This window comes from Lissotriton vulgaris, chromosome 7 (genome assembly GCF_964263255.1).
Source record: "Lissotriton vulgaris chromosome 7, aLisVul1.2, whole genome shotgun sequence".
Taxonomy (NCBI): Eukaryota; Metazoa; Chordata; class Amphibia; order Caudata; family Salamandridae; genus Lissotriton; species Lissotriton vulgaris.
In genome coordinates this window covers 1556924383-1556948096 of record NC_141695.1, presented here as the reverse complement: position 1 = coordinate 1556948096, position 23714 = coordinate 1556924383, and positions in this window count along the sequence as shown.

The window sequence follows — 23714 nt, the reverse complement described above, 5'->3', positions numbered from 1 at the left end:
AATCTAAAAGGCACTGACCAATTCTAAACATATGATGAGAACAAATTATTGTATGCTCAATTGTAAATGATTACTTTTAATAATAATTAGACAAAGCTTGGACTGTTGTTACATTTAAGATTTCGTAGATTTTGTAAATTCCTATGATCAGCCTAGATTTCAAAGGGTTCCCTAATGCCTATCAATTAATGTCCCCATTCAGTAGAAGCCAGCTCGATTACTAATAATTATTTTTCTAGAATTTAATAAATTGTTTTCACCTTCAGGAACATATGGGATAAATTAAAGGAAGGATGATGTCATTGATTACTTTCCTGATGTTGCATCAAAATGCCCCCCACTTCCCTTTCAGAAGCTTCAGCCTCAGGAATACATTTCTAAGAGGTGTCAGGATGGCATAGAATGGGAGCTTGAGTAAACATTTTCTGAGTACATTCTAGTTCAAGTTTTTTATTATAAGTTATAGACATCCTGAGAGAGCCACATACAACGTATCTCAAAAATGTATATAGCAATACACTTCATTATCTAGAAAAGATAACAATTAACAAACTTCATTGATAAAACAAGCGTGATCATACAAACAAATCATTACAAATACATAAAACTTTAAAAATGTAAACGTGTTATAGCAGCACATTTCCTTTTCTGGTAAAAATAGTAGTTGACTAGCTCCACCAATAGTGCGGACATTTGATCTTCCAAACAAAGGCTTTAAAGGTAGTGCTAGAAAAATGTAATGCTGAACAAATAAAAATGACATTATCTAAGTCTTGAATGTTCGTTTGTCACATAAATCACAGATTCTATTTTTTTTGGAGATTCTCCCACGCACCTGTTATGAATTTCAGCTATAAAATATTCAATCGGATTAAAGCCAGTAAGTGTCATACTCTAAGTGCAATTTCCCATAATAATTGACCTTGAGGACTTTGGGATTTGCAGAGAGCAAGAAGAGACAATTCATATATACTTATCCTTTTTTGAACAAAAATCAATATTGCAACTCACACTAATACTGCCCACTTGCTCCTTTAGCCAACCCTTTAGTGGCAACATAGATATTCCCTCCAGGGTATCTTGTTTTATTTGGAAGATCCTCAATGCCTATTCGAAATTTCTAACAAATGCAGATTTTTCTCTTTTCCTTATAAGAATTTAACAACATAATAGGTGTCTTAACATTGAAACTTCACTCTTAAGCACCCATTAACCCATCAGAGCACTGCTGCTAATCCCAGAACAAAAGTGCTGTGCAGACCAATTTTTAATCTGAGGGCCTGAACTGCTATATTACTCTCTATTGTGTCCATAAATACCCACTTATTTACCTCGATTGTTTCAGATGCATGTAAAAGAGTTGAAGGGACCGATAAACTAATAAAAGCTGTTAAAAATGCCCAGAACAAGAGCATTATGAAAAGACCTTAAACCATTAACCACATGCGCGCTGCTCTTATTCTGCTCGCACGCTGGGTTTTTAAAAAACGCACTTTACATGACGAGCTGGGCTCGTCATCAGTGTTTGAGGAGGCTACACCATGACGAGCCCAGCTCGTCATCAGCCTCGAAGGGGTTAAAGTGAGAGATTGCCTTGATTGAAATATGTTGAATATGGGCTTTTTCATTTGAAAAATCTTGCTCAAATAAGGATAACATTTCACAATCTCTAAAATGTCATTTCCTACTTTCTATGAACATTTTTATTTATTTCTATGCTGTTAGACCTGGCACCATTGGCGTGGATCTCCCTTCCGTTTTTTTTCTGTTCCCTCCTATTTTTCTACTATGTTTTTTCTGATCTAGATGCTTTGGGCACTTTGCCACTGCTATTCAGTGCCAAAGTGCAGGTGCTCCCTATTGTAAAGTATTGTATTGGATTAGTGACTCCATGATTGGGTCTATTGATTTACTTGTCAGACACTAGTACAGTGCACCATGTGTGCCTAGGGCCTGTAAATCAAATGCTGCTGGTGGCTGCTGAGGATTGATTCCAGCACCGGCACGAAGATCTAAGGACTCGTGCAGGTTTTCGGCGGATTACAGACGACCGCCCAGCCCTCCAATACCTTGCCCTCGTGCAGGTTGAAATTCATTTCCGGACGATCACCTCTGATCGTCCCAACTCTAGCACCTTTCCAGCACGCCCCAAGCAAGACAACCCAGTTCTGATGACGATCCTTACTAGCGTGGATCGAAACGCCGTCGACTCTACAGCTTATTAATAGGCGTACTTTTCTAATGTGGTTCAAATAATGGAAATGAAATCTTGTATCTGTGATCCCACTTTGTCACATGATCTGAGCCACCCACTGTAGATTACTTGCACTTTTCCACAGTGCGCCGCTTCTGCTGTTCACTCCCCCACTTGCGTCGCCACTTTCACCACAGTCACTTTTTGTAGAGCACCAAGTTTTCTATGGTTGTCACCTAATTGAGTTTATGCAGTGCTGCTTATAACTGTATAATACCGACCATGAATTTACATTATAAAACAAGATGATTTACTACTGTGTCTTAAATTCAGAGTGTTCTCCTTTTTCCTTGCTAGCAATGCGATGTGCATGCATATTTAATTGACTGTTCAATTTTACCTATTGGGACACTGTTTTTTGACTGCAGCTGGTGGCCTTAAAGCACTGGTTGTGCCACCCACAGAAGCAGCTTGTAAAATGTGACTCAGGCCTGCCATTGCAGAGCCTGTGTGCAGCCTGTGGCTGCCATGTCGACTTGGCAAGTACACCCACTGGCCAGTCCCTAAACCTTTCCTTTTCTACACCCCTAAGGTAGGCCCAAGGGCAGGGTGCATTGTATGTAAAAGGTAGGACATGTTCTGACGTGTGTAGCATGTCCTGATAGTAAATTACAGCCAATTTTGTATTTCACTAGTACAAGGCTACCTGTTCTCATAGGCCAGAAGGGGCAGTTTGATTATAACATCTTATAATACTAACTGACTCAGGGAACTAGGTAAAAATTCGAGTTTAGTATGCCTGAACTCAGAATGATAAAATACATCTTTTAGTGAAGTTGGTTTTAACATTCTGTGTTTGAAAATACCACTTTTAGAAAGAAGGTATTTTCTTGCCTAACCGTCCAAGCCTGCCTCTGCTAGGTTGTGTATTCCATGTCAGGTTTGTGAGTGACAGGGGCTGGGGGGCTACAGAAGACAGGGTGTGCCAGCACATGGCTGAATAGACCTATCTGCAGTAGTAGTGGTGGGAGGAGTAGCACCTGGGCCTAAATTGGGCTGGGCCTGCCTTCCACCTTGCTGGCTCCACCTCATGTGGTGAGTCTGATGACCCTGGCCCTCACTGAAGAAGTTGTTGTGCACTGGCAGAATCCACCAGAACTGGTTTGAACTAGGTACAGACACTCCCTGCCTTCAGAGGCAAAGGATTTTGGTGTATAAAAAGGAGGACCCCGACCCAAGAACTTCAGATCACATCTGGGAATCAAGACAACCCTTTGCCAAGGAGAAGAACCAAGAAAGCTGAAGGAGGAGACTGCTCCTGTGCTGAGCTGTTGGGATTGGCCTGCAGTGGTTACTGTATTTGCCAAGGAAAGGAGAAAAGGAATGTTGTGTGTACTTTTGCAATCTTGAAGAAGAACCTCCAAGGGCTTGAACTGTGCTTGCCTCCCTCTTGAAGTCTCAGGGACACAAAACCTCACCCCCAGCTCCCCTGAATCCCCCTGCTGTGGAATTCTGCCTGCAGAGAGGTGCCTACTGTTGTTTGGGCCCTCTGAGAAGACTGCGAGTCGCTAGGAGCTGGAAGCGCAATGCAACTAGGAGAAGCGTGTTGCTACTGCAGCAGTTGCCTTTGCATCATCGAAGAAGCGTGCCGCCGCTTCAGCTGTTCGCTGTCGCATCATCGATGAAGAGTGTCGCATCACCGGAGAAACATTTTGCTGCCGTAGAGGTTGCTGTTTCATCACCGGAGAAGCATGTCGCAGGGCCTGTCGTGGCTCAGAAGTTACCAAGCTCACTGCACAGCCGTCGGGCATGCACGCATCACACCCAACATTGTTGCATCACATCAAGACACCATTTTCTCGCATCACACCAGATCGTCGCATCGCATCGAGGCGCCATCTTGTCGCATCACACCGGATCACAGTAAGAAACCGAAGCATCACCTCCTCTCCGGTATGGAACCAACACATCTCCTCCCCTGCGCTGCAGTAAGGAACCGACGCATCACCTCCCCGAAGCAAGGAACCAACACATCACCTTCCTTGTGACCCTTTTATTTGTAGTGCATGACGCATTCAAAGTACTTGGAGAGTAAATTGTTGCATTTACCATCTACATTTAACTAAGCTATTTCTACAATTTTATAGTCTATTTTTGAGTACAGTGTTGTGGATTTTTGTTGCTTGGTCTCGTGTTAAGTCTAGTAAAGATTACTTATTTTTCTAAACTGGTGTGGTGACCATTTGTTGTGTTTTCACTGTATTACTGTATGTGTTCACAAATGCTTTACACACTGCCTCTGAGATAAGCCTGTCTGCACGTGCCAAGCTACCAAGAGGGTGAGCAGGGGTTATTTTAGAAGTGTACCCCCTTACCCTGACTAGAAATAAGGGTCCTACTTGGTCAAAGGTACCTACCTCTGCCAACTAGAGACTCCCAGTTCTAACATATACCAATTCCCTTTAAAAATCATCACCTTCATTTTAGCTGTCTTCATTTTTAAAAGGTGGAGATTTCCATACTGTTGCAAAGATTTTGTAAACCCTTTAGGTTTGGTAAAAAATTACAATGTCATCTGCCTATACTAAACAGGGAATCATATGCTCCCCTATTTTTGGATCGTAACTCCTACAATTACGCAAAATCTGTGACAAACCAAATAAATATAAAGAAAACAATAATGGGGCCAACATGCAGCCCTATTTGAGACCATTTTGGTATTTATTCGAGAAAAAAAAAAAACCTTGATTTCTCCCTCATAGCACCTTCCACCACATTTAGGTATGAAGAGCTATAATTAGAAATAATAGATACTCAGATATATCTAAATTTGACAATTTTAACAATAAAAGTGGTCTAGCCACACAGTTGAATGGCATACTAAAATCTTAAAAGCAGGATAAATAAATTGACCTCATGTAGAGACATATTGACCTGCAATTAGTTGCAACATGATTATATTATCCAGGTTAAAACAGTTTTTCTTAAAACCAACTTGTACTAAGGGGATTTTCTTCCATCCATCACCCAGTCCTGCAGATGTACAAGGATGTTATTAGCCAAGATTGTGCCCAAAAAATCAAGTAAGGCTACCTGCCTGTAACTATCCAGAGAGTTTCTGAATGTTTCTTATGCAGGGTTGCACTAATACTCTTTGTTTAAGATTTTGGGATAATCCAAGAAGGTTAAAAAAACTGAATGAAGGTGTTTAAAAAAATAGACCAAAGCTGAGCTTCCGTCTTGATCACAGATATTGGAATCTCATTGCGTCCTATTGGCCCTGATGATCTTGCATATTTTGAATGAAACATTCTGTTTGTTTAGTTCATTGAGCAGAAAAAGCAAAACTATTAGTTACATGGAGAGCAACTAATAAAAAAGTAGAATCAGAAACAGCAGGGGTTGGAGCATACAGCCCAGTTATATAATTAAGCCAAGCGTCTTCTTTGATTGGAATGGGCATTGACCTCTCCCTATTGCCACAGGCATCCAAAACAATCTTCCAGATATGTTCTGTATCCCTTGTTCTCAATGCCTTGCGAAGTGCTGTCCATCACTGCTCATAATGTAATTTCTTTTGGGAAGCATTCATTCTCGCTCTCCTTTTTAAAAGACAAATTATTTTCTTTCTTTTTTTTAGTTTCAGAGGGTTTAGAGCAGCCTGAAATGGACTTCATATGCCTCTCTAATTGTATGAGCAGATCTTGTTGCAAAGTTGGAAGGTCCATAATAATAGTTTCAAGCTTATGCTTTAGGACCTCTACTTTTGAGGGAACCCAAAACATTAATCCCATTTGTTTAATTAAATTTTATATTGTCCCCCTTTATATTCTATGAACAAGTACCTGCTACCGGGAAGTCCAAACTAAAAGAAAGCTTCTCATGATCGCTGAGGGCATTCTCAATTATATTACATTAAGAAAACCAAGAGAAAGAGAAGTAGGAAGAAATCACCTAATCTATGATAAAGTAACCGTTAAACGGGTAATGAGTTAATTTAGTCAGAATATAATTATTTTTTCTTCCATTCATGTTTAGTCATCTGACATCGCCTGGCACTCCAAAAGTATGCAGCCAATCTTTAATCTGTCTGGCAATATTGCGGAGGAAAGATTAAAAGCCTCCCCCTATCAATGTCTGAAAAACTCTGAGAGCATGACTAGACACCTTTGCTGTCAAGTTGCCCACCAAACCTAAATTTTTACAATTTTCCTATTCAGTAATCTCTATTGTAAATGAGAATATAGATTAAATTAAGGGATTGAAAGATGTCTCCAGAGGGATACATGAGTTCAATAAAAGAAGTGAGTTGGCATCCGACCCTTGGACTAAGATTCTATGAATCTTTATTCACTAAGCCAGATTTGAGGTATGGGGATAAAGCCTGAGGGGCATATTTATGAGTTTTGTGGTACAGCACAGCAAGTCACCTTGCTGCGCTGCCCTTCGTCACAGGGAAAGGGCAATAATGTACTGTATTTATCTAATAACGGTGCATTCTTGTACTTTTTCCTTGCGCTGGTGCCGTTTTGGCAGCCTAGTGCCAACATAGGCACCCTTGCACCATGGTGCAAGGATGCCTGTGTTGGAAACAGAATTGTTTTAGTGCGCGAAAGGGCACCTTCCTGCAAAAACACAATCCTATGCATGCTGCAGAATGCAGTACACTAGTAAAGAGGAACAAACAAGGAGAAATAAAGATATTTTTCCTTGTTACACCTCACCTGGGGAGGCATATATTTTTGGCACATTCCCAGGTATACAAAGTCTTGTAAATTTGGGAATGCATCAAAAACCATGGTAGTTTGTGGGAGCACACATGCAATGCCCAGGGAATGTCTACCCAGGGCAGAATAACACTGCAAGTTGCGCTGCGTTGTGTTACTCCACATTTTTTGAGCCACGCAAAGTTGCTTTGCGTGACTTAAAAAATGTGACTTAAGGTTTGCGTCACTCATAAACCACGTTGCATGGTGCAAGAGTGACACAAATGGGGACATAAATATGGCCCAATATACCCCCAAAAAATGTTGGTAACAAACTTTCTAGCCCCCTGCATGTGTGACCTTTCCTAGATCGTGATGCAGGGCAACTTAAAACACGTACATTATCCACTTGAAATGCCATAATTTGCCAAGATTCTTGGATGCATACAATGTCGGCATCAAGTTTACCCAACAACGGTACTGTATTCCCTTCGGAGGAAAGTCCTTCCATATTCCAAGAGCTTACCCCTAAACTAATGTTTACTTTGTTGGGGTGGTGTTGATCCCAGACTACAAATAAAATGTATAGCTCCCGCTAACCAATTCCATTGTCCAACAGCTTACTCGGTAGATATCATCCTAGATGTACCTTGATGAGGGAAGGATGCTGGCCTTTCACCCTAACCCACAGAAGGCACCATATTTCCTCCCTGCCTCCACATATTATTTACAGAGACAGCAATCTCCCAGGACTCCTCACATGGCTCAAAGTCTCTAATAGATGGTTGCAAATGATGTAACTTGCTTTTTCAGAGGGTAGGGAGCAACATCAATGCCGCAACAGAGGAAGTAGTCACAGTTTTGTAAGATCAAATTTACAATAACTCTTGAGGTAAACATGACTCTTCTTATAGTTCCCATAGCAGAATGTAGAATTTGAACTAACTGTATTTCACTACTAAGTATCATTTTCAGGACTTCAATGTCAGATAAATGGTTTGAAAGAAAATATCTATTCAAAGGTGATAATAATAATAATAATAATAATAATAATCCACATTTGTAAAGCGCAAACAATTACCCTTAAGGGTCTCTAGGCGCCGTCGGGAAGATTAAGCAAGCTATTGCCCAGAGTCACATGATGCCTGGCTAACCTGCCACCAGAGCCGGGGATCGAACCGTGATCCCCAGATTCCAGCATCAGTCGCACTGGCCGCAGCACCACACCTCATACCTGATACATAATGGTCAAGCAAAAGAATAGAATCAAGCTTAGATGACATATTGACTTTTTTTTGCATCGATGAACACTTGGAAATTAGAAAACACTTTGTTTTGTGGGTTAAGAGAACCAGAAAGATACAAGTAATTATCATTCTTTGTAATGTTTGGATTATCTGGCTGCGAGAAGGATGCTGTAATCTCGTGATGTTCTTCAATAGATTTATGGTACACATTCTTCCGTAGAAGGCTTGAATGTCTCTGAAACCACTATCTGAGCAAAGCGTAGTTGCCTTGACCATTTTTTTGCGTGCCTGCGGTGTTTTTTCACAGTTAGTGCATTTGAAGTTTTTTTTTACTAGAGATTTCCCACATCTGCAATTTTACCTTTTGATTTTTTTTCTCCTTCCTTAGATAATTGGATAACAGGATTCTTTATTATCTAGCAAATTCCCCAAATTGGCTTTTGACTGATCAGCACCTCATGTTTCAGAAAGAAGTTTGCCACAGAGTTGGTCTCTCTTCTCGCAGGCTTATCCTTGCATTGATTTCTGCTTATTCCAACAGTGGGTTTACCTGCTTAAGTAATGTTCTACAATCTCTAAATTTCAATGGAGAAGCATGAACTTGCAAGACTTTGCCAGAGGGGCTGTTACCACATATCCTATCACCAGTCCCTAATATAGGCTGATCAGAATTCATATTCCTCTCCTTTTTTTAATTTAAAAAGAATTACGAAAAGAGCATCTAAAATATGATTTGCATTGTTTGCTGATTTTTCAAGACGACTGAGTATTGAAGAAAGAATTTGCTCCAAACAATGTAGAGATTCAGAATACCTCACATAGTTACCGGACACATTGTCAGAAATATGTTAATCAGTATCTGGAGTGCCTGATAACTCACAGACATGTATTTAATTTAAGCTCAGTGTACTACTAAACAGATTCCTAAACATTTTTTGTTTTATTAAAAGAGAAGCAAGTGTCTGATCTAATCTGTAGCTGATGAAAACATAACCCCATCCTCAAGTGCCCTTGTTGCAATTACAGACGGTTTATTGATCAATGAGAAGTCATTTGGGTTTTACAAACCATATTATGCATACTAATCAGATCCGGCTGTTTAATAGTTGATATATATTTCAGAGTGGTTCCTGTTTCTTCCCAACTTTAAAAAAATAAGTTGGAATAGTTGCAATTCCTTTCAAAGCATTCACAAGAAGGGACTCATTACATAGGGGATTGGATTTTGCATGATCAAATGGAAATTATTCTTCAGGAGTCAAGCTTTCTTGCCATCTTTATCATGCACACTCCCCACTGTATATAAAAAAGGGATTTTACTGGACCAGGGTAAACACTTGGATCACGTAATTAACCACAAGAAAGATGTGAACCTACCTGGCTCAGATGCAAGAGAGAAAAAAACACACAACAGTGAGTATTAGATAATGGAAGAAGGGTTCTTATTGCAGTTAAGTACTGTAGAAACACTTGTGGCAGGTTACCCAGTGTGAGGTGAAGCATTGCGGTAACTATTCCCAGTTAAACCTAGAACCTTGCCAGAGTACCAAAGACTGGTAGAATTCCGCCCCAAGCTAAATAGGAGCTGCCAAATCAAAAAGCAAACTCTAAAGCCAGGTCAAAAAATGGTTCCTAGAAGATATCTATTTTCAGGATATATCTAGAGATAAGTAGGTAGTAGCTGAGGCAAAGAACCAAGATTCTTTAAGAAGAGAAGGGAGACCAAGAGAACCAAAGAAACCAATAAAGGGGAAAAACCGCAAAGGTGAGGCAATGGAATTAAGTGTATGAACTTTAACATCAAGCTAGAGAGTCATAACAACTAATGTTGCCAGACACATTCATCTGTGTTCACTTGCCCTTTAGAGGGCACTGTCCTCTTTGACCTGGAAGTTGACTATTGGACCAGTTGGGGCACCATGTTTATGACCCTACCTTGGATGCTGTTGTCCTCCATGACAGCAGTCATGATTACCCTGTTTTCCATCTCTTCGATGTAGTTTGTTTCTAAACTCTCTTGTATGGTGTCTTACTCCAAAACCTGACATTTAACAAAATACTCTAAGTCAGAAAGCTAAAACATCTTCTTGAAAGCAAGTAAGATATAAAAATTATCCAAGCAGAAATCTAAAGTTGTAACCAAATGAGTATTCTAAGTTGATATAGGCCTAGTAACATAACTGATTAGGAAACCCACTTTTGCTCGATTACTAGTAAACTGTGTCGTGCAAAAGGCAATATGCAGTTAGATAAACTACAAATATCTCTTAACAGGTTTCCACAAAAAAATAAGGGCCCACAAAGACACTATTGAGATATCAGTAGACCTTAAAGCTAAGGTCTATTTTAGCACTGAATTTGGAAGACAAAGTTGATGAAACTCTTCCTAAATCCTGAAAGTGATCCATAACATGAAAAGGTCTATGTAGTCTTCAATGTCTCAGACTGGGCAGAATGAGGTTCTCCCAAGTTATCTTTTTAACTGCACAAGGAAAAAGTTAACTCTTGAGCTAAATCCTCAAAGTGATCCATAACATTGACAGGTCTATAGAGTCTTAAGCATCGCAATCAGTCAATGACTAGGCAGAGTGAAGGCCTCCTAGGTTTCCTTACTGATTGTTCAAGGAAATGTTGACTACCTAGTAGCCACGGTGCCATGGTGTGGTGTGGCTCACTGGTTAGAGGCGGCAGACCCGGAAGCAGAGGATGGCCTGGGACCAGGGTTCAATCCCCGACGCGGCAGGGTCGTGAACCAGGGTCAGCAGACTTGATAATTCTCGCCTCGGTGCCTACTCTAACCAGGGATCACACTCGACAACTCTGGGCATTAGCTTGCCTCATCTCCACAATGGCCCCCCACAAACGCCGGGGATGCCTGGTTTCACCTTGGAGATACCCAGGAGGGAACATCTCACAGGGAAAGCCAGGACGGGTTCCCCAGCGGTCTATAGCGCCAGGACACCTCCGGGTAGCAGTGCGCTTTACAAGACACACACATTTACATTTTACGTTTAACCTATACTTATACATATGACAGATATTGTGTCCTCTTTCGTTGGAATTCTGGTCTGTTGACCGCTGGGACCTAGGTCTTCCTTCACACTGGTGTTCACTCCCCTCATAGAACCCTATCTTGGAAAACAAACCTCACCCTTTTGGGAGATTTTACCTTTCATTTAGACAGCGAGCTTTGTAAAGTATCGCAGGCTTTTAAAAATACGATGCTATGTTGTGGTCTTGCAGAATTAGTAAGGACATCTACTCATGATGCAGGACACGTTCTTGATGAGTTTTTCTCTAATGGCCACCGTCTTAGGGTTGACAAACCTATTCCCCTCATTTGGTCTTCCCCTCATTTTTCCCTTTCCTTTCATTCTACACATAAAACTGCTCCGAGTGGTATCAATTAAGGGTTAAAAAGAACTTGGAAAGGTATAAGTAAAGAATCCTTTTTGTGGGCTCCTAATAATCAAAACTGGACTGACCATAATGAACCTGATCTGGCAGCTACAGACTATTCATAATGGCTCACGGCAGCTGCTGACTCTCTTACTCCCCATAAAGAATCATATGTAGGTAGGAAGAATATAAAGCAGCCATTAGATAAGAGAAATCCCTGTACTGGAATCAGAAGATTGCATCGGGAACCGCCCAAGCCTTCCATACCCTTCATACGTAGTAAAGGAGACACAGGAGCCTTCGTTTGCAGGAGGAACCCAGATTTATTCAAATAGCCCGGGCTATGGAACAGAGTCCCAAGCTCGTCAGAAACATGACAGAGGAGGCTGCTGCTTTACTCTGCAGCTACAAGCCTTTTATACTTTTTCATTTCAGTCTTTTGGCTGTTAGTTCATTGTTCAATCAGGACAGTGTTTGCAGTTGATAACCAGATCTAGACGACGTTTGTAGATGGTGACCTGGTCAAGGCTTGGTACACAAATCATTGTTCACTCGGCTTGATCAAGGCTCAGTCTTTCAGGTCATTGTTTAATCACCTTGAGCAAAGCCGGTCTTTCAGGTCATTGTTTAATCACCCTGATCAAGGCCTTGCAGTCAGACCATTGTCCAGATAACTTGCTCACGGTGTCAAGGATGTTTACCAGGCTGGAAGCAGGAGATGGAAACCAAATCATTTACACAGGGTGTGAGTGTCTCGTGGCTTTCTGGTGAACTGCAAAGAACAGGGGGAGTTGGGTGTGTGACAGTTCCTGGGTAGAAATACAGGCTGCAAGATGGTTTTTGTCGTGTCAGTTAGAATTTCCTCAGGCATCAGCAGAAACGACCGGGTGGGTCGTGTGGAAGTGTTTGACACGAGATGGCAATGAAAAAGCAATGGAGTCCCGGTACAAATGATGCCGATCAGAAGAGCAGTTTTCCTCAGACCCTCCTTTTGCCATTGAGTGGCAAATACTTTAAGAAATGTAGACTAGCACATTGTTTCTGGTTTCGGGTGTTTTGGACGGCAGCCATTATGCTAAGCCAGGGACCTCTAGTGGCTGTCTGTGATTGGTGGTTGCTTCACTGAGCGCAGGTGCCAAGGAGCCCTATGACGTACATTAGTCTGACACACTAGTACTACTCTCAGCCGGGAAGATCACAGGCCTACAGCCTATAGGCACTTGGCGAAGTCAAGGGCAAGCCTTTCCTCGGGGGCGCAAGTTGTATCATCAGAAGTAGGGACAGTATGGTCGGGAAACAATTGTTCTTGGTGTTGAGCAGAGTTAAGGGATGGTTCCACCCTTACTTTCAGTATGCTGTCACTCTCTGCTTCCGTAGATGTAGAATGCAGTCTGGCATCGCTGATTGGGACAAACATCGGGGCTGTTTCTGAGACTCCAAGTCCTTCCCTCACCCACTGATCATAGGGGAGGGGCAGAGGCACACGCCTGCAGTGCGATGAATGCACCCAATTCTTCCGACCTTCTACTTTCAGAGCGGTGCGGGTGGCTAGTAACACCTGACAGGGTTGTGTCCAGCAGGGCTCGAGGCTCTTAGTCCGCTGAAAATTCCGGATCAGGACCCAGTCACCAGGTGGGATAACGTGTCCTGGGCCCACGTTTTTGTCAGGTATGGCCTTATGCACCTGGTGATAAAGAGTATGAAAGGTATTAGTCAGACTGTACAGATAATCAGTGAATACAGGGTATTCGACATCAAACAGTTTCTTAGGCCGCGGGACACCCCAGACATTGGCAGGTCCCCCGAACACAATTTCATGGGGAGATAGCCCTATCCTGGTGTGGGCCGTTGTTCTTCTGGACAGTAGAGCTAAGGGCAGAGCATCAACCCAAGTGACACCTGTCTAGGCTACTATTTTGGCCATTTTCGTTTTTAGGATGCCATTATACACCTCCACTAGACCTGCTGACTAGGGGTGGTTAGCTGCATGACATTTTTGTTTTATACCCAATGCTGTACAGACATATTCCATAATTTGGGCCGTAAAGTGTGTCCCATTGTCACTCCAGACCAAGCGGGGCAAACCAAATCGTGGGAGGTACTCTTTTAATAGTACTTTGGCAGTAGCGATAGTGGTACAGCCTTTGGCGGGGTAGGCCTCCACCTATCAGCTGAATGTACAGACCACCACTAGGACATATTTCAAATTGTTACATCGGTCCATCTGGATGTAATCCATTTGGAGGACTTCAAAAGGAAAGGTAGGAGGAGAGATTCCTCCCTTAGGAGTAACTGTGTCTTTTCCTGGGTTATACATTAGGCAAATAATGCATGTTTTAACCAGTTTGTCAGCATATGCTGGTATCTTAGAGTTGTACCATGTAGGTTCCAACAGTTTACATATCCTTTTTGCACTGATGTGAGCAGGACCATGGGCCATCGTAACTACTGGTAGCACGTGACTGTCAGGTAACATCCATTGTCTTTCCATAGTCGTATGGACCCAAACCACCATCAATTCCCTCCTTTGCTAATTGCTCCTTCCACACCCTTAGTTCCTCAGGAGTAGTATGCGACTGAATATCAATCACAGTCTGTACTGTTTTTTCAACCATGTCCTCATCTGCCACCCACCTAGCGGGACCTCTTACATACATTCCTTCCCTTTTCCTAAGAGCTGTTTGTCTGTCCGTCTGGTCAGCCAGGGCATTGCCTTTCCCAACATCATCTGTCACTTTCTTATGGACCTTACATTTTATAATGGCCACCTTTCTGGAGAGTGTCAGGGAGTCTAACAATCAGTGAATTAGGGGGCAATGTTGAATCTTTGTCCCATGGGAAGTAAGGAAATTCCTTTCTTTACATAATCTCCCGAAGTTGTGGGCCACCCCGAAGGAATATTGTCTGTCAGTATAAATATTTACCGTCATCCCGTTGCTTAACTCACAAGCTCTAGTGAGGGCCACTAATTCTGCTGCTTGAGCAGAACACTACGGAATCTGAGCTGTTTTTACTACTCGCCCTAATGTCATGAGGTTGTAGGCGGCTGCGGTATTACCATCTGACCCTCTGAAACATGATCCGTCCACATACAGTGTACCTTCTGGTTCTGCTATTGGGGTGTCCTGTAAATCAACCCGTCCCTTTGTCTCCTCCTCTGTCCTTAATATGCAGTCATGTGGGTCTAAGCAGGCATCCTGAGTATCCAGTGAGAGTAATGTGGCTGGGTTTAGTACAGTGCATATTTTGATGTTAATGTGGCTGGCAAATAGTGTCAGTTCATATCCTGTGATTCGAGCGCTAGTGAGGTACTGTGTCTTGGTGTTATTAATGAGGGTATCTACAGAATGGGGGACCATCAGAGTCAGGGGGGAGTTCATGACAATCCCTGCACTCTGACGGACCATGAGGGCAGACGCAGCGGTCTCCCATAGGCATCCTGGGAGAGCCCTTGCAACAGGATCTAAGGTGGCTGAAAAATAGGCACATTGCCGATGGTGACCTCCGAACATCTGGGTCAAGACAGCGCATGCACAGCCGTCTGTCACATGTATAAAAATAAAAAATTGCTTGGTATAATCAGGAGTACCGAGGACTGGAGCAGTACACAGAGCCTTTTTAAATCTTGGAAGGCCTGTGCATGCTCTCTAGTCCATGGAAAGGAACTGTCTGATATGTCTTTGGTGGTGAGGGCAAGGAGAGGTTTGACCATGGCCGAAAAATTGGGAATCCACTGTCTACAGTATGAGGTTAGGCCTATGAAGGCTAGCACCTGCTTTTGTGTTCGTGGGGCCGTCATAGCATTGATAATGGCTACACGATCAGCGGTGAGCTGCCTTCTCTCCTTCGAGAGGAGATGACCTAAATAGGTCACCTTCTCTTGACAAAACTGAAGCTTTTTCAAAGAGACTTTGTGATTATGGAGGGCAAGGTGGCGTAACAAACAGAGAGTAGCTTCTTTACATGCTGGGGCAGAATTTGCAGCAATGAGGAGGTCATCTACATATTGTAATAGTGTGGAATTATCAGGGCGTTCCAAGGAATCTAGTTGACTTTTTAGGGCTTGACTATAGATACTGGGACTCTCGGTGAAACCTTGAGGGGCGCAGCAGAATCCAAAGCTCCGCCCACCAAGGGAGAAACCAAAAAAAAATGTCTGCTGTCAGGATGCATAGGAATGCTGAAAAAAGCATTCTTCAGGTCTATGACAGAAAAGTGTGTGAAGTCAGAAGGGACCATCGTTAAGAGGGCTGTAATGTCGGGGACATCAGGATATTGGGATATTGGTATTTTGTTAAGTGCTCTCAGGTCAATCACAAATCTGTATATTTTAGGGGAGAGAGCATCTCCATTGGTCTTTTTAAGAACAGGAATAATGGGACTGTTACAGATATTTGCCACGTGTCTCCTCCATTACGCCCTTGTCCATTAATTCAGATATTATTGTTAAAAGGGCCATTTCTCCTTCCGCGGGCAGTCGATACTGCCGGATGCGGGGGAGAAGTGCACCTGGCTGGATGCGTATCACATGAGGGGATATTTTGAGACACCCTACATCAGGGTCTGATGATGCCCAGAGGGAGGAAGGTAAATACTGCAATTCTGGTGGGAGGGGACCGGACAGGTACATATAGGAAGCTGTGGTGGGAGAAATTTTTAGGAATACAGCTTGGGGACTGCTAGATAATGGTCGCATACAGAGCTTTCGGTAAATCCATGCCTAACAATTTTTCACTGCAACCTGTAGTAAGGACCAAGGGAGCGTCAACATGTGCAGGGCCAATATCGGGAGGAAGGGGTTCAGAGACAGGGCTCGTCACAGGTGTTCCTGCAAAACCAACAGAGACATTCATATTGCCAGAAAGGGGTAGTCCGGAACTGACAGACGTGCAATAGAAGACCTGGTGGCCCCAGTATCCAAAATGAAATTCTGATCATTCCCCACAACTGACATTTCAACATACGAGCCCCTTTTATCCACTGGAATTTGCACTCTCGTAATACCCCTTCCCTGGCTGTCCTATGCTTGGTAGGACCCTGTCTCATCAACTTCATCATAATCATCATTGCAATAAGTGCGTGTTGCTTCGTACCCATCAAACCTATTGGCCGGGCGCTGTCGGATGGGGGCATCATCCCTGGGCCTACGTTATTTATCCTGTGGATGGGGCAGGCCATGGTCCCTAGTCGGCCTCCCCTCCCTGGGAGCGCGAGGCTGAGTCTTCCCTGTTTAGATGTTTTCAGCTAACACAGGACAATCATCTATCCAATGGCCGTACCCCTTACAATAAGCACACTGATCTGTTTGGAGGGCTCCCGTACGTTGAGGGCTAGAGGGGGTAGACTGGCAAACCCTCGAAGGGAGTTGGGGTTGAGGTCTGAAATTCCCAAGGGCATCGGGACCTCGGGGAGGGTAAGCCTGCTGCAGAAGTGCCTTAGTCTTAAGATCCCTAACCTTCTTACTTTCCTTGTCTCTATCCTCATTCTCGCTATTCTCGTGATATTGTGCCATAGCCAAGATACCAGTCATAGTTTGGGCAGACCACGTACTTTTCAACTTTCTTAAGCCTGGTGGAGATCTCAGGAAGCAAGTTGCTGACAAACTTATAGACAAACACTGGACCAGAACCTGGGATCCGGGGATCCAAACCACTATCCGCCATATTCATGAAAATCGGCATTTGCGATTCTGAAATAGCGAAAAAAAGCGAATCGCTATTCAGAAATCGCAAATCCGAATTCATGAATAATTGCGATAAAAGAAAGCGATTCGCACGCGATCGCAAAATCCGTTAGCGATGACCGAAAATCGCAGAATAATCGCTATTTCCGGCTACCCGCGCCTGGACTGCGAGCTCGCAAATAGCGATATCGCTATTTGCGATATCGCTATTTGCAAGATCGCAAACTCGCGAGATCAGGAAAACGGGAAGTCGCATTTCGAGCCCAGTGATGACATCCCAACCAGGAAGCTGCCGGTTCGCACCACCATTTTCCACATTGAGGCAGAGAGAGAGGGAGCATATTGGAGAGCTGCAGCTGATCTTGAAAATTACACTCATCCACAACCCTATACCATGGCTGAGGAACCTGCACCTGGCACCAGCAGCTCGTCTGGGCGCAAGAGAAAATTGAAGTTCTCTGAGCAGGAGCTGGAACACCTAATTGAGGGGGTTGTGGCCAACCATGACCGACTGTTTGGCGCAAATTCTCGGAGGGTCCCTGAGCAGGAGAAGCGGCGCATATGGCAGGGGATAGCCTCGGCAGTGAACTCCGTGGGAGTGGCGGCCAGGTCCCTGGAGGAATTAAAAAAGCGGTGGTACGACCTCCGAGGCCGTGCCAAGGAGAAGGTGGCGGCGCGCCTTGGGGAGTCCTCGGGCACTGGAGGAGGAGGACCAACTGTACCACCCAACACTCCCATGGAGGACCAGGTCGAGAACACCCTGGAGAAGGAGGCCTGTGTCGGTTTTACTACACTGGACTCATCCCGCACCACCCAAGACACCCAAGGTAAGTGGCATGCGACTGCGACCCTGCCCCCTATGGATGTCCATGACCAAATAGGCACCCCCAATGTCCCATAGGCATGCCATAGTTGCACATCAAGGAATGTCCTGAAGCATTGTGGGAGATGTAGTCTGGCCACAATGTTGTAGTACCACAATGCAGCCAGACAGGTCCCAAAGCACACAAAGCCACTGCCATTCAGGGAATGTCACCCAGCATGCATGTAGCAACTGCACGTCTGCCAGATACATGCAACTAATGATCCACCACTTACCCCCACAGGTGGCGATACCAGCGACAGCGATAGGCTGGAGATCGATGAGGGCGTCCCGGAGGTGGAGGTGCCAACACCAACCCAGGCACCAGCCCCTGCCGCTGCATCTACACCAGCAGCAAGTACCACCCGCAGCGTCCCCCCTGCAACTGGTGCAGCACCCACATCCGCTGGCAGGCCAGCCCCCATTGTGCCTCCTGCCACCGCTGCTCCTCCCACAGCCGCAGCCAGGGCAGTCACTCCTGTGCCCCCTGCATCGACTACAACAGGCGCACCAGCAGTCACACCCCCTGCGTCTGGCGCACCTGCAACACCGGCGGTCATACCCCCAGCAGCTGTCGCCTCTACATCCGGGGCTGCGCTAGTGTCCACCCAGCGGGCAGCCTCACACTCAGGCCAGCAGGGCAGGCGTGGCAGGTCACGACGGCACTCCACAGCAGCTAGCAGGCGGGCCAATGCTCAGGGACTGGCGCGGCTCAGCGTCGAGAGACGCATGCTCCGCATTCACCAGCGCCAGGCTCAGCAGCAGGGGGCTATACAGCTGCAACTGCACATGATAGGGCGCAATGTGGCCACTGTAGCAGGCCACATGGAAGGCATGAGGGCAGAAATGGCAGGTGTGGGAGAAGGACTGGTCCGCATGGCTGCAGCCTTGGAGGCCAACACCGCGGCCATGTCGAGAGAGCGCAGTGGAACACGCCGGCGCCACCGCCAACTGATGACCCGGCTTGACACTAACAGCAGGGCAAGTTACGTGTCAGCGAATGCTGCATCTCTGTTGGCGCGGCGCGCCCTGACCCACCAGCACCAGATCATACAGTGCAGCGAGGACATGACAAGGGTGCTGGAGACCCTCACCATGGCAGTCATTGCTCTTCACCCTCCAGCGATTCCATCTGTTGTGGGGGGTGATGATGCGAGTGAGGGGGCGTCCAGCGTCAGCTCTCAATCTGCCTCACAGGCCCCACCACACACCAGCAGCACCATGCCCCCCCATTGCCTGAAGCCCCGGAGGAGGATGCCCCTCAGAGGCGCTATGGCGGAACGCGCTCTAGGCACTCCTAGAGTACTGCAGTTTACCTATGGCACAGGCTGAGGTTAAGCCTGCCATGTAGCGATGCACAGCAGTATGGCGTAATACTGTTTGTTGGACTTATTTGCACAGGAACCTTATTTTTATTTTTGTGAATGTAGCAAATACATTTCTTTTGCTACACACATTAGCGTTGTGTCATCATTACATTTTGCATGCATTGTTGATTTGTGGGGTGATGGAAGTGGTTGTACTAGAAACAGTTCACTGTGATGTGGTTGCGACGTCTGTGCCCTTCTGCTGGGTTCTCCCCATGTGCATGGCGCGCATGTGCAGGTGGCCGGTTGTCCCCCTCAGATTCACTGCCAGAGATGTCGACAGGTATCCGGCGCTTGGTTGCAATGTTATGTAGTATTGCGCAGACAGCCACAATGCGGCAGCACTTTTCTGGACTGTAATACATGGCCCCACCTGTCTTGTGCAGTATGCGGAACCTGCTCTTGAGCAGGCCAAATGTCCTTTCTATGCAATTCCTTGTCCGTATGTGTGCAATATTGTAGCGCCGTTGCTGGGGTGTAGCAGGGTTGAGGTATGGAGTCAGGAGGTATTCACGGAGGGCGTAGCCACTGTCACCTGAATGAGAGGAGCAGATGGTGATTGCCTGTGCTGTGCTGTTACATCTTAGCAATGTGACATTTCCAACAAAGTGTACTTACCAAGTAGGTGTCCTTCCCCAAACTCTCCCCTGACCAGTCGTGTGTGGAGGCCGCTGTGCCGGAAAATGAAGGAGTCATGGGTACTCCCTGGGTACTGTGCGACAATGTCAGTGATGTATGTCTTAGCATTGCAGACCATCTGGATGTTGAGGGAGTGGTAGGACTTTCTATTGCGGAACATATACTCCATGCCAGCTGGTGGGCAGATGGCGACGTGGGTACAGTCTATACATCCGAGCACATGTGGAAAATGGGCTACATTGTAGAATTGTAGCTTGTCAATGTCCAATTCCTGTTGGCTGGCGGGGAATTTGATGTGACGGTGTAGCTGGGTGAGCATGGCGTCAACAAAAGTGTGGAGGCAGCGTGACATGGTGGGCTGGGATATCCCCCCAGCAGCCGCTACTATCCCCTGGAAACTCCCGGAGGCCAGGAGGTGCAGGCTACACAATACCTGCACATGTGTAGGCACAGCATTGGTACGGCTTGTTGGGTGCTGCATCAGGGGGTCAAGGTCCTGTATTAGCTGCATTATCATTTCCCCATTCAGCCTGTATTTAGCATATATCTGCTCTCTGGTTTGGCCCAGCAAGGTGACCCGCTGGCGGAATATCCTGTCCTGGATCCTGCGTCTCCTCCGTGCTAATCGCTGTAGCCTGCGACGCCTCACCACCATGTACATTCCTGGCATTGTGGGACTCCTAATGCTGCTGCTGCTGATGGTCCTTATGTGTGATTGGTCAGGCCAGTACCTGTTGGTGATAGGACAACGGTTTTTTGAAAGTTTTTTTCCATGGCTTTCATGGTTACCACCTGCTTTGAGTTGTCCTTATTTTGCGCGGCGCAAATAGCGATTTTGGGGTTTTTCGCTAATTGCGATTTTTCTTGAATACCGATTGCGATTCTATAGCGAATTCGCTATTTATTTCGCAGAATCCGTGGTTTCTCGCATTTTCCGATTCGCTAATGCTCACCTGCCGGGATTCTGCGAATATAATAGCGAATTCGCTATTCTGTGTTTGCGAATTCGCTATTTTGATGTTGAATGCCGATTACGGAAATTGCGCCCGCAATTGCATTTTCGCAGCGATTGCGGGCGCAATTTTACTTCATGAAACAGGCTGTATGTCCCTTGTATTCTGTCTCAAAACGGGTAAAGAAGTCAGCCACATTCTCATCTTTTCGCTGCCTACAGGCGTTTATTTTATCCCAGTTAATGACAGTTTCTGGCAAAAGTGTTTTCATAAACGTTATTATTTTACCGGGCAGAGTCAGGATGGCAACTACTGGTTTAGTCCCTCCTACCCTTGCTTCTTCCATAGCCTCTAGGTCAGAACATTTACCTCCCAATGCCGCTTCATGGTCAGTATGTCGAGTTTCGTCCCAAATTTCAGTGGGGACAACTGTACCAAAAAGTAAATCTATATCCTCAAGAACGAGAGTACCTGCAGAGATAATCTGACCTAATTCTCTGTAAAAGGCAGCCGGATTCTTCCGGGGATCTGGTAATTGTCCTTTTAACTGCATTACTTCTGACCTTTTCCAAGGAACATGAACCCAAAGCCTGCGCCAGTGTGCCTCAACAGCCCCTCTGCCATTATTTTGGGCATCGGTAAGTGTGTTAACAAAGACAGGGGCCGCCTCTCTCATTGGCATAGCTGTTTCTAGAGGGGTGTTGGGAAAAGCGGTCATATCACAGTAAGCCATTAAAGCAGACATAGCACCAAACATCTCCTCTCCCTGAACATCGCCTCTTTTTATTTGCGACCTAAGGTCTATTAATCCGGTGGGTATCTGCATAAGCGCATTCTCAAATCTTTGCATGACCAGGGTACACATGTATTCAGCCCAGGTGGTCTGTTCCACAATCGTCCACTGGAAACAGGTGGACCATATTTCTTTAAAGGCATAAATATTCAGTTACTTATCCAACATTCACACTATTGTCTCTGTAGGTTATCTTCTCGAAGGGACGAAAAGCTGACTGCAGAGCGCAAAAGAGGTCAGTCGGAGGGAATTCAACAATTTATATAAATCCTGCTTAACTGGAGACCACGGGGAAGCAGGAAAAGGGCGTGTAGGGGTAAAGCCGCAGGGGTTGGGGGAATGGAGACTTGTTGTCATTCCCGCAGCAAGGACAGGGTTAGCGGGCGTGGTCGGTGTCAGAGGAAAAATCGGAATGGTTGGTGTGACAGGGAGAACAGTAAGAGGGGCAGTGGGGGCAGGAGTGGGCTGTTGCTGCGGGACATGCGGGGTGTGAGGCGTCAGGGCAGGGTACATTGGGGCATATGCAGGAGGGCTTTCTAGCATGGTATCAAGAAAGGAATCACCTTCTTCTCCTCCTTCCATATGGCCCTTTCCTTTCTCCTCACGAGCTGGATAACATTTTTGTACCCGGGTCCCATGCTCCCTATCGGCTATTTCTGCTGACTTTGTCTTTTGATTTTGTAAATTTTCTCTGGCGTGGTCGGCCATTGACATACATTCATGTTTTCTTTCTTAAGCCTTCTGATTTCTAGCTCTCTGCTCTATCTCTTTCCTCCAAAATCGAACAGATTCAAACATAGACGGGTGCGTTTTTCTTTTCATTAATTGTTCCTCTAAGTTGGCGAGAACTTGAGAATTAAAGGAGCCATAAAGTGGCCACCGGAATTTTGCATTACTTTGTTTCATGTATTTTACCCAGAATGAGGAAAACATTATGGCAATAGGGCCATGTTTAACATACATCGTATGACCAGGGGTCCCTCCTGGAGGAAGCGGACAGGCCGCCTCCAGCTTGGAGTCCTGCATACACATACAACAACATAATCTCTTGAACTTACTACTGACTGGCATGCTTAAAAAAATGGGTAACAGACACCAGCTGGTTTTTAAAAATCACCTCGCTTGCTTGGCTTTTGCAAAACTCAATAACCGCAGAATCATACAGAACAGACACCAGCGGGTTTTTAAAAACTCACCTTGCTTGCTTTGCTTTGGCAAAAGTCAATACCAGTTTGGCTTTTGCGAAAGTCAATACCAGAATCCTACAGACTTGGTGGGTGATCAGTCCACCCTTACCTTACAGGGGTAGTTCTCTTCTGCAGACGTAGGGCTGTGTCCTGCTCCATAAATTATTTGCTAGGGGACTCCAGCGAGAATGCGGTCAAATGGCCCAGTCCGGGTGGGGAGGAACAGTGGGCGAGTCATTCGGCTTACCGGATTGCAAGAATCCCTCGGGTAGGGTACCTCTGTCGGAGTCTCTCCGTACACCCCTTCACATCCACCGGGCCTAACCTTTGTGCTCATGGAGTCCCTGTTCAGGCGCCATTTGAAGAACTGGATTAACCCCACTTACTGTGTCTCGGCGGCGAGGGAACTGCCCTAGCCTTCCATACCCTTCATACGTAGTAAAAGGAGACACAGGAGCCCTCGTCTACAGGAGGAACCCAGATTTATTCAAATAGTCTGGGCAATAGAACAGAGTCCCAAGCTGTCAGAAAGAAGACAAAGGAGGCTGCTGCTTTACTCCACAGCTTACAAGCCTTTTATACTTTTTCATTTCAGTCTTTTGGCTGTTCATTGTTCAATCAGGGCAGTGTTTGCAGTTGATAACCAGTTCCAGAGGATGTTTGTAGATGGTGACCTGGTCAAGG